Raw genomic sequence first — 16188 nt, forward strand, 5'->3', positions numbered from 1 at the left:
GAACCAGCGATTCCACTGCTAGGATTATTCCCAAAGAATCCTGAAACACCAATTCAAAGAATTTATGCACCCCTATGGTCATAGCAGCGCTGTTTACAATAGCCAAGTGCTGGAAACAGCCTAAGTGCCCATCTGTAGATGAGTGGATCAAAAAACTGTGGTACATTTACACAATGGAATACTACGCAGCAGAAAGAAAGAAGGAACTCCTGCCATTTGCGACAACATGGATGGAACTAGAAAGAATTATGCATAGTGAATAAGCCAGGCAATGAAAGAAAAATACCATACGATATCATCTGATACAGGAGACTAATGAGCAACACAAACAAAAGAACAAAAATTGAACGAGGAACAGAATAACAGTTATCAAGGGGGAGGGGGGTAAGTAGGGGAAGGGTCTAGTCAAATAACATGGATAAATGACACACGGACATGAACAACGGGGTGGGGAATGACTGTGGGAGAAGGGGTGGGCTGTGTTGAGGATAGCAATGGGGGAAAAATGAGACAATTGTAACAGAAAAATAATTTTTTAATTGCAATTAAAAAAAGAATGAAGAGTTTTTAAGAGAGCTTCAGGACAACATAAAATGCAATGATATCCATATCATAGATATACCAGAAGGAGAAGAAGAGGAGCAAGGGATAGAAAACTTGTTTGAAAAACTAATGACAGAAAACTTCCCTAAATTGATGAGAGAAAAAATCACTCAAGTCCAGGAAGCACAGAGGGTCCCAATGAAGATGAACCAAAACAGGCCCACTCCAAGACACATCACAATTAAAATGGTAACATTCCAGGACAAAGAGAGAATCCTAAAAGCAGCAAGAGAGAAACAGCTAATAACATACAAGGAAGCTCCAATAAGGCTATCATCAGATTTCTCAACAGAAACACTACAAGCCAGAAGGGAATGGCAAAAAATATCCCAAGCAATGAAAAACAAAGGCCTACAACCAAGACTACTCTACCCAGAAAGGCTCTCATTCAAACTGGAAGGGGAAATAAGGAATTTCCCAGACAAAAGAAGGCAAAAAGAATACATCTCCACCAAACCAGCTTTGCAAGAGATGCTAAGGGGTCTGCTTTAAAAAGATGGAAAAACAAAGGGAGACAGAGAGGAAGACAAGTACAAAGGGGAAAAATGACAATGAATAAGTACCTATAAATAATAACAAAAGAACTTATGCACTCCTATGTTCATAGTACAAGTGCTGGAGACAATCTAAGTGCCCATCTGTAGGTGAATGAATCAAAAAAACTATGATACATCTATGCAATGGAGTACTATGTAGCAGAAAGAAAGAAGGAACTCCTACCATCTGCGACAACATAGATGGAATTAGAGAGAATTATGCTTAGCAAAATAAGCCGGGTAATGAAAGACAAATACCCTGTGATATCACCTAACACAGGACACTAATGAACAACACAAACAAATGAGCAAAACTGAGCCAGAGGCATGTAAACAAGGAGCAGAATAACAGTGAAAAGGGGGGAGGGGGGAGGGAAGAAGGGGGATAAAAAGGGGAAGGATCTCATCAAAGAACATGTATAAATGACCCATGGACATGGACAATGGGGTGGGAATTGACTGTGGGAGAAGAGGTGGGCAGGGTGGGTGTAAGCAATAGGGAAAAAAGTGGGACAACTGTAACAGAAAAACAAACAAAAAATCTTTAGTGAAAAAAGAAAAAGAAAGCAAAATAAATAAATAAATGAGCCAGCAAATTCTCCCCACCCAAAACAAAACAAAACAAAACAAAAAACTTCACATGTAAGAAAGTGAACAAAGGAAAATGTAAACTATGGAAATGCAATTTTAGTGAATTTTAGAAGGACAAGGATTTTCCTTCACACTGTATATTTTTCTCCCTACCTGATCCCTCCAGAATTTGGCATTCTGAAAAAGTAAGTAATGACATAAGGTTCTTTGCATAAAACTAATAAGACCAGTTGTTAATAGAGATTTTGTTAACCAATACTTTGATTGGAATGTCATGCCTAAAAGAGGCGTGCCTGGGCTCTGGTTGTTACCAAAAAGCCCTGAGGAACTAGGATTGACTTTCAAAGGTAATGAAAGCCCATGAGAAAAAAGGCCTGGTCCCTTGGTTGGTTGTGCAGTTCATGGCAATCTTTCCAGGGAAGCAACCATTGTTCCTTCCCTGGAAAGATGGCTAGAAGGAACCATAAGGCACAATGGAAAACCAGAAGGACTTGGAAAAGATAGGTGTTTACAGGCAAAGCTGAATGGCAGGTATGTGGCTCAGCTCCTGTGCCCTGAAGGGCAAACTGAAGGTCACCCTGAAGGTTCTTTGTGTAAGTTCCAGCAAAGCAGAACTAAAGATCATATGTGATCATTTGCTGCTCTTGTGGTGCTTATGCAAACAAACAGAATAAATTAAAACTGGACTTAATATAGTCCCTTTAACAACAAGGCGCATAACCTTAAGGAGAAAAATCACGACTCAAGAAAAATCACAATGTTCAGTGGTAGACTATAGTGCAGCTAACCGTCTTTAAAGTTTCTTTTCATTTAAAGTTTGTTTCCATTTGAAAGTTAAACTAGGTCTCTGGCATCATCAAAGATGCTTAGTTTAAGCCCTGGCTGCTGTGGTTCAGTGGATCGAGCGTCAGTCTGTGAGCCAAGTGTCGCTGGTTCAATTTCCAGTCAGGACACATGACTAGGTTGCACGTCAGGTCCCCAGATGGGGGCGCAAGTGAGAGGCAACCACACAGTGATGTTTCTCTCCCTCTCTTTCTCCTTTCCCCTTTCTCTAAAAATAAATAAATAAACAAACAAAAAAGATGTTTAATTTACAGGCCAGAAGAATGTCAAATGCCTTGCAACTGGATGTGTTCTCAATAAGACAGTCTCGCAAATCTAGAGACTTGTTTGTGGGACATGTTGCATAAATTAACATGTGTGTGCTTTTTTCATAGGTGATAAGCCTATGATCCCATTACCTGAGAGATTGTCTGTATGTATAAGCCTCACTTAATCCTGTCTGCATTGCTGCCTCCTGAGACTCAACAGTTTGGCTGAACTAAATGGCTAGATTGGTGAAGAATGGGGTGGTCTGTGGGCTTCACTATAAAACTGGCTTCTCTTTTTTATTCTAATTACTTGGACAGAAAGGGCCCAGAGGTCTGGGGGGGGGAACCTAAAATAAACCTAAACTTAGTTTTGCCCAAACTAAGGTCTCAATAAAAATTCAGGCAATTTATGGAAAATGAGCAAAGAAATTGGATAAACACTACTTCAAAGCAGATCTGGAAATGGCAAACAAGTATCTGAAAAGATATTAGACCATCATTAGTTATTTGGATAAGGGACATGCAAATCAGAACTGTAATGAGATACCACTTTACACCCAGTATGATGGCTAGTTTAAAAAAAAAGAAAGAAAAAAATTAAGTGTTGACAAGGATGTGGAAAAATTAGAACTCTCGTCCATTGCTGTGAGTGTTAAATGTACGATGTCAATGTAAAATGGTGTAGTCACTGTGGAACACATTTGGCAGTTGCTCAAATAATCAAATGTAAAATTACCATATTCCCCAGCAAGTCCACTCCTAGGAATATACCCCCAAAATTGAAAACAAACATTCAAACAAATACTTGTACATGAACATTCATAGCAGCACCATACATGATAGCCAAAAGGGAAAACAACCCAAATGTTCATCAAATGAAGGATGAATAAACAAACTGTGGGATAGCCATACTATGGAATATTATTCAGCCATGAAAAGGAGTGAAGTAGTAATGCTACAACATGGAAGGACCTTGAAAACATTCTGTTGAATTAAAGAAGTCAGTCATAAAATATCATATAATACATGATTCCGTTTACATTAAACATTCAGAATAGGCAACTGTGCTTTCAGGGACTGGAGGAGAGGGAGATCTGGAGTGATTATGTAATGGGTATGAGTTTTTCTTCTAAGGTGATAAAATTGTCTTGGAAATAAATAGATGTACTGGTTGTACAACATTGTGCATGTACTAAATGCCATTGAACTGTACACTTTAAAATGGTTAATGGTTAATTTTATGTTATGTGAATTTTGCCTAAAAAAGCCAGAAACTTTCAGGGTCACTGTATGAAAGTTGAATTTGAGAATACTGGGGCTTTTAGGAAGACTCTGTTTGGAGAGGAAGTGGAAAGAATTAGTTCAGTTTTAGACACTTGAGTTTGGTGTGTGCTTGGGGCATCCAGGTGAAGGTGCTAGAAGTTAATTAGGATTACCAGTCTAGAGTAGGGGAAAGGCATCTGGAGTACTAGATCTGAGAGTCATCAGCCCAAAGGTAGATGTTTAATCTATAAGAGTGGGTTCTCCTCAGAGCCCCTAGCACAAATGGAATGGAATATGGGCCTCAGTGGAAAAAACTCCCTCATTGGCCCTGGATGATTCCTCCTTGAAAAGTTTCCTCATCACTGTGGGCTTTATGGTCATTTGGTGTTTTTAAAGATGGTAGAAGCCTTTGCTCTGATGTGGTTGGATTTCTCCGGCATGCCAGAATAGTTTGTCACCTTACTGAAAAAACCAACCACATGCACCTCCTTCTCTGTACACAATGACGTGTGAAGGAGGCTCCCCTCTCACCTTTCCCAGAATCAGATCCCAGGTGTTTGTGGTGGGTTTATTGAAGAGCCCACTGATGTGTCACAAGAAGAGATGTGATATGATGCTGTGGCAGACAAAGCCAGGTCATGCTTTTTTCAATCATTTTCTAATGTTTGAATTAGAACAAATTTCAGGGCACAAGTAAAATTTAAAATGGCATTTTGCCCTGGCTGGTGTGGCTCACTGGATTGAGTGCCATTCTGTGAACCAAAAGGTCACCAGTCCAATTTCTGATCAGGGCACTTGCCTGGCTAGTGGGCGAAGTCCCAAGTTGGGGGGCATGTATGAGAGGCAACCAATTGATGTTTCTTTGGAACGTTAGTGTTTCTCTCCCTCTCTCTCCCTCCCTTGCCCCCTCTCTAAAAAATAAATAAATACAATCTTTTGAAGAATGAAAATGAGATGGCATTTTAAAGAGAAAATATGGTAAGCTTGATAATGGTTTAATCTGGATGAGGGGTGTATGATTATGTATTGCATCATTTTCTACCTGTTTTATATGTTGAAAATATTTATATAATTTCTTAACACTCTTTAGCAGTATAATGATTTAGAGTTCACACAATTTCATTAAGCCTAAATTTTGTCCTAGCCACTAAGCTAGGAAGTTTTACACATGACTAGTGACTGCATGATGGACCAGTTTAGTGACACTTCCTATTCCAAATAAATACCCTAGGCCTTAGGTTACAATAAACAATGAGGAGGAGTAGGAGGGTGGGTCGATAAGAGGTGAAAATGAAAGTTGGCATGGATAAGATTTGAAATATTGATAGAAGTCATTCCCTACCACAAGTGTATAAACTTAACTTTTCTGTAATCCCAGAATAACATTTTGAGGGGTTCAATCACACAGTTACATTTTCACATAAAGAGGGGTTTATTTACCCACCTACCAGTAGAACTTCCCAGACCAGGTTGCCCTCTCTGCTTGTCCACTCTCAGCGTTGTGTCCCCAGAGCAGCCTCATCTGTTGGAGACTTGGAGGCTGGCTCTGAGCAGATCCTGCCTATAGCATCTGCCCGTGGATTGCCTGACATTGCCTTTGACGTGGCAGGAGAAAGCTATATCACCATGGGCCATGGTAGCCATAGGCCTGAGCAGCCCATTCCTCCTTATGGTCTCTTTGGTGCAGATTTTTTTCACTTAGGCAAACATATTAGCATTTTCCTTTATGGTCTGTGTTTTTTGCATCTTGTAAAGGAAACTTGTCTACCCTAAAGTCACACATATATTTTATATTTTCTTTTAAACTTGTAAAACTTTGTTTCTTACCTTCAGGTCTCTAAAATCTTTGATTTATATTTGGTGATGGTGTGAATAAAGGATGTAATTTAATTTTCCCCACATGAATAACCAGTTGTCCAGCACCAAGGATCAAAGTCCATCTTTTCTCCACTCATTTTTCATGCTTCTCTCATCTGTGGAGTCTAAATGGGAGGAGGTCTGTTACTGAACTTCCTATCTCTTCCACTGGTCTCTTTTTCATTCCCTGTGTAAATACTGCATTGTCTTAATAACTATAGCCTTGTAATAAATATTGACATTTGGTAAGAAAGCCCCATCTTATTCTTTGACAATTTTTCCTTGGGAATTCTAGGTCTTTTAATTTTCTATTTAAATTTTAAAAACAACTTGTTAAATTGATTGAAGAATTATATTGGACTTTTGATAGAAATGATACTGTATCTGTGAGTTAATTTTGAGGAGAATTGGCATCTTTAGAAATGTTCAATCTTTTTATCCAAGGATAAATTATGTTTCACCATTTATTTTTTCCTTTTTTAAAAATAATTTTCCCCATAAAAGGTGCACACATACTTATTATTTATTCCTAAGTACCTTAGAGACTTTGCTTCTATTGTGAATAAAATATTTTCCAAAAATTATGTCTTACAATTGTATATGTTAGGTGTCTAGAACCTAATTGATTTTTCTATATTTATCTTGTACCCAGCAACATTGTTGAAGTTTGTTATGTCCGTAGATACTATAAGATAGTCCAGTGATTTTTTTCACTAGTAAGTATTATGTTGATATAAAGCATGCCTTAAGCATTCAGGATTATTGATCTATAAGTATAAAGTTTAAAAACTCCAGAATTTGAAATATATCACATCTCTTGTTTTCTATAAATGAATGTGATTTTGACTTGAGCCTGCCATGCGTTTGAGCTATCAGGGAGTTCAACCTTAGTTAGCTGTTCTTGGGATTAACTTCACACAAGGGTTATGTCATAGTTCCAGGATCTGAAACATGACCAAAGCTCAGGGGTCCGGGAGACCCCTCTCTGGTCACATGTCATCACTACAGTTGGTTTACTGCTGGCACGTCCATTTGCTCTGTGAGTCAGGCCTATGTAGTGACTTCCTCTGGAAGGCATAACAGGAGTGTGGACCCAATAGAGTGCTTCATCGGAACATCATCAGCTATTTCGTGGGCAGAAAATGCAGACTGGAAACAACACGATGTGATAGAGAGAAAAGGAGAGAAGAGACTAGTAAAAGTAAGAGAGTCGTCTCACAGTCATCTGATAGTCATAAGTAGTACTCCTTCTCTAGGCATGAAAAGTCTAAAGAGAAGATGACCTTTTAAAAATTTCTCTGAGAAACCCTGCTCAGTGACTTTCATAGGCAAGAATTGCGGCATGTGGACTCCCCTATATGCAAAAGAGTTTGTATAAGGATGAAAATATTTCCCTGGGTACATTACCACTCTGAGCAAAATTGCAGTTCTTTAGTGAGGAAGAAGGAGAAAAAGATGTTGGGGCAGGCAACTAGCAAGGTCAGCCACAAATAATATCCTCCATTTAAAAATGAGCACATTATACCTTACGACCTTCTCCACCAATGTGAGCTGAAAATCTGCGGGCTGCTTGGAAGTATCATCATAAAACTCATCTCCTAAAGCAGACAAGTATGGATTCTGTCATTAAACTGTGTATCTCAGATTTGCAACTAGTATATAACAGGACGCTGCTAGACCTGTAAGAGACATTTGATATAGCTGCTTTGTCACCAGCAAGGAGACTCATGCAACTAGACCTGAGGTTGTGCACAGGAAGAAATCTACCTGCCCCACCCCACAGTGTCCTTGGGTGGTAACAGCTGAAGAGTTGGTGAAAAAAGCCACAAGCCTGTTATTTTGCTTCTTCACCATAGTGTCGTGAACATCTGTGGTCTTATGGTGTCTCCCAGCCAGTGATAAGCAGCCTGCTCTGTGAACCTAGGGTTAAGGCCATGGACAGAGCTCTGTTTGGGCTACTTGTCCACACAAAGGCTCCTGCAGGAAGATTCTTCCTTGGAATCTCCAGGAGTAGGTCCAAGCCCTGGCAAGTTTCCATGACCCACAGACCCCACCACCACCTCAGCACTTTCTCCTTTCATCCCCAGTGTAACATAAAGTGCCTCAGCAATGCTCCTGACATTAAAAAAAAAAAATTACTTAGGACTATGCCCCTTCACCACCACCCCCAGGAGATGCAGAATTCCAACCTATGTTGAAGATCAGGACAGCTTTTAGGGGACCAGGGGACAGTCACCATGCCAGTAGTACAAGAAGGTTCAGAGGAGCTTATAATTCACAAGGATCCAGGCAATATATTAAATTTTCCCAGAAGGGAACTTGACATGGATAAAGATTTTTCTGTGTAGTGGTTAAAAGTACTCTATAGCCAGACTGCTGAAGTGAGTCCTGGCTCCACTGCTCCTAAATACACAGCCTTGGAAAAGCTCTTTAACCTGACTGGGTCTTGTAATGGGTTATTTTTTTACTCTTTGCCATCTTTTGCGTTTTACCTCAGTGGCAGGTTATTTTTTGCTCACGTATCCTAGCAACCTTGAGCCCCCTTTTGCTAGCTGACTCTAGCTGTTATCTGGCTACTCCAAGGACATGAGAATAGTGTCTGGCCAAGTATTTATCAGCTGAAGTTCCTTCTAAATTAGAAAGTATGTATATATGTAGTTTCTCAAGCCTGTGTAGTTTTTTTTTTCTTTTGTTGTTCTCTAGTTACCCCAAGGACATAGGAATAGTTCTATTGACTTTAAAAACCTTTTAGTCTGTAAGGCGGGGCGGCTCTCCCATCTTCTGCTTCTGAAAGTGGGAAGACCCGTCCCTGGACAGGTAAATAAACGCCATAAATTTACTTCTAAATTGCCTCGTGTCCTCTTTGCTCGCTAATGCTCCATAACAGGTCTGTTTCCCAACTGGAAAATAGTGATAAAAATACTGCAACCTCCTGGGATTGCTATGAGATTAAATGAATGTACATAAAGCATGTATAACAGTACATGATGCAGCATAGGTACACAATAAATATTATTTGCCCATCGTTCTTCCATTTCTAATGCACAGGGCTTACAAGAGCTCATAGATCACTCCTCTCTGGGTTACTGACACCCACAAGGCTTCTCCAAGAGGACAAGACTAGATCAGACCATAAAGCAAGAGGGAGATCTTGTTTGCTTCAGAAGGTAATGCTCTCAATCAATCAACCCACATCACTCCTTTACACCCTCACACACATTCCTTTGCACAATCTCACATACACAATCTCAATTTAGGTGTGAGGGGGAATAGAGAAAAGAAAAAGGCAAAGAGAAGATTCAAATGAGACAGAGGAAGTTAATGTAGGTGAAAAACAGAAAAGAAAGAATGCCATTTTCATTTCCTCAGAATCACATCCCAGGTATGGTGGTGGTTTTTTCCTTTTTTCTCCTCCATCTTGCTTTACCCTAAAAAGGTAACAATTTTCTGTAAGGGGATTATCTCTGATTAACACTTCATTTATTTTCTACTGCTGTGTGATAAATTACCACAAATTTAGCAGCTTAAAATTACTACTATTGCATAGCTCTGTCAGTCAGAAGTCTGTGAAGGCTCAACTGGGTTTTTTGCTCTGGATCTCTTAAAGGTCAAAACCAAGGTCTCGGGCAGTCTGGGCTTTGTGCCAGAGAATCTGGAGAAGAATGAGCTGACAAGCTTTTTCAGGATGTTGTCTGGACTCAGTTCCTGGCAGCTGTAGGAGGAAGGACCCAGTCTCCTTGCCTGGTATCATGAGGTGGAGGGGGCAACTCTTAGCTCTGAAGGCTGCCCTCATTCCTTGCCACATGGCCCCTCCATCTTTAAGCCAACTATCACACAAATCTGCTTCATGCTTGGGGTTTCTATGACTTCATCTCCTGCAATCAGCTGGAGAAAACTCTCTGTTTCTGAAAGGCTCTTGTGATAAGGTTAGATCCACCTGGATGATATCCCTTTCACTATGTACTCTAACTTAGTCACAGAAGTGCTATCTCATTGTGTTCATAGATCCCAAACACACTCCAGTGCAATGGGACTATACGAGCAAGAGTGAGGGTCCCTGGTAATCATTTTAGGATTCTAAATGCCAAAAATACCATGAACTCCAAGAGTGACAATGACAAAGCTTTTAAGTGGAACAAGGGAGAAATGTAAGGCAGGGCCAGTTCAGAATCACCTGTAGAGCTGAGTCTGCATATCTCCTTCCTGGGACGTTAGTCCCTCTCTTTTTTTAAGGATATTTATTGATTATGTTGTTACAATAGTCCCAATGTTTTTCCCCTCTGCCCAGCACCCCCATAGTTTATCTCTATGGGTTGTGCATATAAGTTATTTGACTTCACCCTTTTCTTTATTATTCTTAACTTCCCCCTGTCTATTTTATACCTAACAACTCTGTTTCTTAATTCCTGCACCATTTTCCCATTTCACCCCCTCCCCCCTCCCAGCTGATAACCCTCCAAATTATCCCATACCTATGATTCTGTTCCTATTCTGGTTTGCTTAGTTGAATTTTGTTTTTATTTTTTAGATTCAGTTGTTGATAGGTGTGAGTTTGTTGTCAATTTTAATGTTCATAATTTTGATCTTTTTCTTAAGTAAGTCCCTTTGACATTTCCAATAATAATGGCTTGGTAGTGATGAACTCTTTTAGCTTGACCTTGTCTGGGAAGCACTTTATCTACCCTTCCATTCTAAATGATAGCTTTGCTGGATAGAGGAATCTTGGTTGTAAGTCCTTGCTTTTCATCACCTTGAATACTTCTTGCCAGTCTCTTCTTGCCTGCAAAGTTTCTTTTGAAAAATCAGCTGATAATTTTATAGGAACTCCTTTCTAGGTAACTCTCTGCTTTTCACTTGCTGCTTTTAAGATACTTTCTTTATCTTGAACCTTTGGCATTTTAATTATGTGTCTTGATGTAGTCCTTTTTGTCTAGCTTTTTTGGGACTCTCTGTGCTTCCTGGACTTGTATGTCTATTTCCTTCACCAAATTTGGGGAGTTTTTCTTCATTATTTTCTCACATAAGCTTTCAATTATTTGCTCTTCCTCTTCTTCTGGCTCCCTTTTGGTTTGGATGTTGGCACATTTAAAGTTGTCCCAGAGGTTCCTAAGCCTCTTCTTGTTTTTTTCAATTCTTGTTTCCTCATTCTGTGCTGGTTGGTTGTTTTTTTTCTTCCTTATGTTCCAAATCATTGATTTTGAACCTCAGTTTCCTTCCCTTCACCATTGATTTTGTGTGAATTTTTCTTCATTTCCTTAGCATAGCCTTCACTTCTTCTCTTATGCGTTTGCCATACTCAAGCATATCTGTCAAACTAGTGAGCATCTTTATCATCAGTTTTTTGAATTCTGCACCTTTTAGGTTGGCTATCTCCTTGTCACTTAGTTCTCCCACTGGAACCTTGATCCGTTCCCTCTTTTGGTCCATACTTCTCTGTCTCCTCATTCTGACAGGCTCCTGTGTTTGTTTGCTTCTGCATCCCAGGTAGAGCTGTCACTCCTGTTACGTTTTAAGAGGTGGAGCCTTAGGGATTCATCAGTACAGGGACCTTTACAGGGTGACCTGTACCTCTCCCACTTCAGCACCAGATTGGCACTTCTCCAACTGCTGCCCTGGCCGTCGTTCCAAGAGTGGGTAGGTCTGAAGATCTTCTAGGACTGTGGGGGCCCTTTAAACAAGCGGACTCTACTGAGAGACAGGCAGTATCTGCCTCCACCCCAACCCCCACTGGTCTGCACAGTCAAAAGCAATGAGGCTTGATTTTTCCCAGTGCTGGGACCCTGAGCTGCTCTGGTGAGAAGCTGGGAATGCTACGCAGGTGTCCCTCCTGACTTTTTAAAACATGTCACTGAGCTTTCTGCAGAGCTGCTGCTGCTGCTGCCACCACACTGCGTCCTCTCTGCCCCTCCTACCTGTCTGGATGAGTATTTCTTCTTTATATCTTTGTTTGCTGGACTTCCATGAAGCTCGACTTTCTGGAATGTCTTGTTGTCTCCAGTTTTGAGGTAGTTGTATTCCTTCTTAGTTGTGGAGGGAGATGCACCGTGTCTGTCTAGGCCTCCATCTTGGCTGGAATTCTAGTCCCTCTCTTCTGGTTCAAAGCCGCTCAGACTCTCAGGAAACATGAACATCAACACAATTAGAAGTACATAGGCCTTGACAGAAGCAAGAGCTAGATCCTGAGCAGGGAGAACTGTGAGCTAGCCAATGCAAAAGCACTAATGCTCACTTGGTTCTGACCAGGGAGGTCATGAGAGAGTGGCTCCAGGCCTTAGGGGTCATAGGATATCAGCAAAAGCTCAGGACATTCAACAGACATTTAGTGGGTTAGGAAAAGGTATATTTTCTTCCTTGTTGCTTCTCTAAAATTTAAAGACTGGCTCAGCTGCCAATGAGGAAAAAAAAAAAGAGGCAAAGAAGAGGAACTTAATAATGAGAAAGGATTTAGAAATCCCAACATGTCACATCGTAGACATCAGCCAATTTATGTATTCCTTCTGACAGTGTATACAATCAATTTCAGCAAAGTGCCTGGTTCTAACTCAGCAAGCACATTGTGATAATTTTCTGAGAGAAGGAACTACACTATCTTTATGAAGGAAGAACAGTTGACAAGATGAGTCAGAGAAGCTGGGATTTCCATGAAGGTTACCCAAGGCAGGGGCTGCTCTGCACACTGTACGTTTGCCCCCGAGGATACAAAGAGAATGAGAGCATGGTGGACCCAGCCCTTCACAGCTTGTATAGGTTCTAATATCTCACTGCTCCTTGCTATATTTTTCTTCTCCTGTTATCTTTACTGTCAGAAGCAAATAATGGAAGAAAACCAAGAGCTTTGTTTCCCAGCCAATGCAGTGGCTCAGGTGAGAAACAGTGAGAGAAGTATGGACTCTCTGTGAGTTAAACTATGAGAGTTTGGTTGTATAAACAATGAAGGGAGCAGAAGTGAGCTGGTTGCTTTTATTTTGTCTGTATTAAAACTTTTCTAAAAGTTTATACCAGCCCTTGGCAATCTTATTATTCAACATTTTTAAAATTAAGTGTATCCTTTTTTAAAGAAATATGTTTACTTGATGCCAAATTTAAATCCCTAACAGAATGAAAATATTCCTCTCACCTCCTACTTGTAGTCATCCTGTTTCTCTCCCTGAAAAAAACAAAACAATGATATATTTTTGAGATTTATTCTTTTTGATACATATAAATATAGTTCATTCATTTTAATGAGTGCATAATATTCCAATGTATGCACACAACACAATTTATTAACCTATTCTTAGGAAATAGGTTGTTTTCAATTTTTGCTAATAAAAAATTATTGTAGTGAGCATTCTTCGCTATTTCTTCAGGATATATTCTTAAAGTGGACTGGCCAGATTATAGAATATACATGCCTTCACTTGTCTGTGGTATTTTCCAATTGTGGTTGTTCTAATTTATACTCCCAACAATACTCAGGATTGTAAATCTTAATAATTTTTGTCAGTCTACTTGGTGTGAAGTGGTAAATCATAGTGCTTTTTATTACCACTACCCTGACTATTGATGAGTTTCTTTATCTTTTCAGATACTTATTAGCCATTTGAGTTTGCTTTTCTGAGAACTGTCTGTCCGACCTTGCACATTTACACTTGAATTGTTTGATTTCCTTAAGGTTTTAAAAAACTTCTTTATATATTTCAGATTGCAATTTTTCAACAAGCGATTGTAAATATTGACTCTCAGTCCAAGTTTTTTGACTATTATGATGTCTTTGGTTAAATAGAGGTTTTAAATTTTCAAAGACTCCTATTTAGTAATTTCTGCCAATTATCTTGGAATTCAACTTATTTTCTGGAAAATAGAGGAAATTAATGTTTGAAATAATTTCTTGTTCTTTCTCATAATGCTCAGGCACACCGAAATCTCTGGGTGTGATGGATTACCTTAAGACAAATCCTTGAACATATCAGGGAACATTTTCCATCTTCAACTCTATGTTTGCATGACTGGCAAAAGTTGCCTCCTCAGGGAAGCCTTCCCCAACCGCTGTGAAAGATCAGGCTAACGTTTTCCTCCTGAGTAGTTGCCACCATTCATAACCATATACACACGGGTTTATTTGGCTACTGCATGTCTCACTCCTCAGCATTAGAAACTAAACCTGTTATTGCTCACCATCTGATTCCCAGTGTTTGATAAAATGCCCCACCCAAAAAAAAAAATTCAACACTATTTGCCTAGGGTTGCATATAATATTTTTTGTTGTTGTTGACACCATTAGTGATGTTTGCCATTTTCCCTCTTTGCACCCCTTCTACACAGCCCCCAGCCTTCACCACATTTTGCAGAATATCTCAATGACCTTAGCCACTTTCTGTTGAGGGGAGAACAGCTGACTTCACACAGCTTCTGTCTGAGTGCTGAGAATCCTGAAACAAAGAGGTACCAAGATCATGCTTGAAAAGGGAAGAAAAGGCATTAAAACAAAAACATGCAACTATACATAGGTATACACAAATGTATGTACACATACATACATGTGTGCATGTAATATAAAATGTGTATATAAATAAAATATGTATGCATGTGTCTATGTACATAGCTATAAATATAGATATAGGTATACATACAGATGTATGATTTCAAAAAGCTACACTGACACATATCCATTAAAGGAAAGCTTTCTATTGTTAACAGTGTTTTAAAACACTCACAGCTCAATCTTCTGCCATTAGATGAGGATAACAAGGCCCAGAAATTAGCAGTTGAGCCATATAACTGACCAGGAGCCCAGGGCTCCTAAACCCTACTCCCAGGTCAGGTCTCTTCCACCTGAGAGATAAAGGCTCAGAACTGCAAAGGGTCTTAAAAGTCATTTTATGCCCACACCCATGATAACCTTTCAAGGCTCCTGCCTAAGGGGTTTTCCAGCCTCTGTTGCAACAATTCCCTGGGCTACCTGAGCAACCATTCCAAAAACACTCTAATAGTCAAAGCCCTCTTTTTGCTGAGCTAAAATCTTCCTGCTGTTGCTTCCACCTCTTCTCAGAGTGCTATAAAGGACCATATGCAGCTTAGCAGGCATGTGTTCTTTGTGTGTGTGTGCATGTGATTGTACACACTTCCTGTAACCATGTGACCTTGGGCACATGACTTAATATCTCCAAGTCTGTTTCACTTGAAAATATGGTTAATGATAATGCCCATGCAGAAAGTGAAGAATTCAATGAGATAACACACCTAGATTATATATGTTCTGGAACATAGTAAGATACAGATTCATATTAATGCCCTTTGCCTTCCCTTTCCCGGTCTTTCCTCACACTGTACTTGTGTTAAAAAATAAAAATAAAAAAATACTCACACAAAGGCAACACCATGTGAAAGTAAAAGCAGAGATTAAGGTGATGCACTAAAAGCCAAGAAACACCCAACATTGCCAGCAAACCAGCAGAAGCTAGGAGAGAGACCTAGAACAGCTTCTCTCTCTCTCTCTCAGCACTCAGAAGGATCCAACCCTGCCAAAGTCCTGACCTCAGACTTCTAAACTCCAGACACATGAGATAAAATATTTGTTTTAGAAACTTCTGGCCAAGACGGAGGCGTAGACAGACACACTGCATCTTCCTCCACAACTATGAAGGAATACAAATACTTCAAAACTAGAAACAACCAGAAGTTCCGGAAAATCAAAGTGCATGGAAATCTAGCAAACAAAGATATAAAGAAAAAACACTCATCCAGACAGGTAGGAGGGACAGAGAGGACGTAGTGTGGTGGTGGCAGCAGTGGCAGGCCAGCAGAAAGCTCAGTGACATGTTTTAAAAAGTCAGGAGGGACAGCTGGGGAGCATTCCCAGCTCCTCACCAGACCTCGAAGCTCACTGTCCCAGCACCGGGGAAAATCAAGCCTCATTGCTTCTGACTGTGAAGACCAGTGGGGGTTGGGGTGGAGGCAGAAACTGCCAGTCTCTCAGCAGAGCCCAGTTGTTTAAAGGGCCCCCACGGACCTAGAACATCTTCAGACCCACCCATTCTGGAAACGACAGCCAGGGCAGCAGCTAGAGGGGCGCCAATCTGATGCAGAAGTGGGAGAGGTGCTTAGAAAAAGGGCGAGTGCTGGGCAGATAGCATTGTTCCCTCTCAGACCCCTCCCCCACATACAGCACCACAACGTGCTGAAACAGGTCATCCTGTACTGATGAATCCCTAAGGCTCCACCTCTTACAACGTAACAAGAGTGACAGCTCTACCTGGGATGCAGAA

Source organism: Furipterus horrens, unplaced genomic scaffold (assembly GCF_987537825.1).
Source record: "Furipterus horrens unplaced genomic scaffold, mFurHor1.1.pri manual_scaffold_3, whole genome shotgun sequence".
In the NCBI taxonomy this organism is placed as follows: Eukaryota; Metazoa; Chordata; class Mammalia; order Chiroptera; family Furipteridae; genus Furipterus; species Furipterus horrens.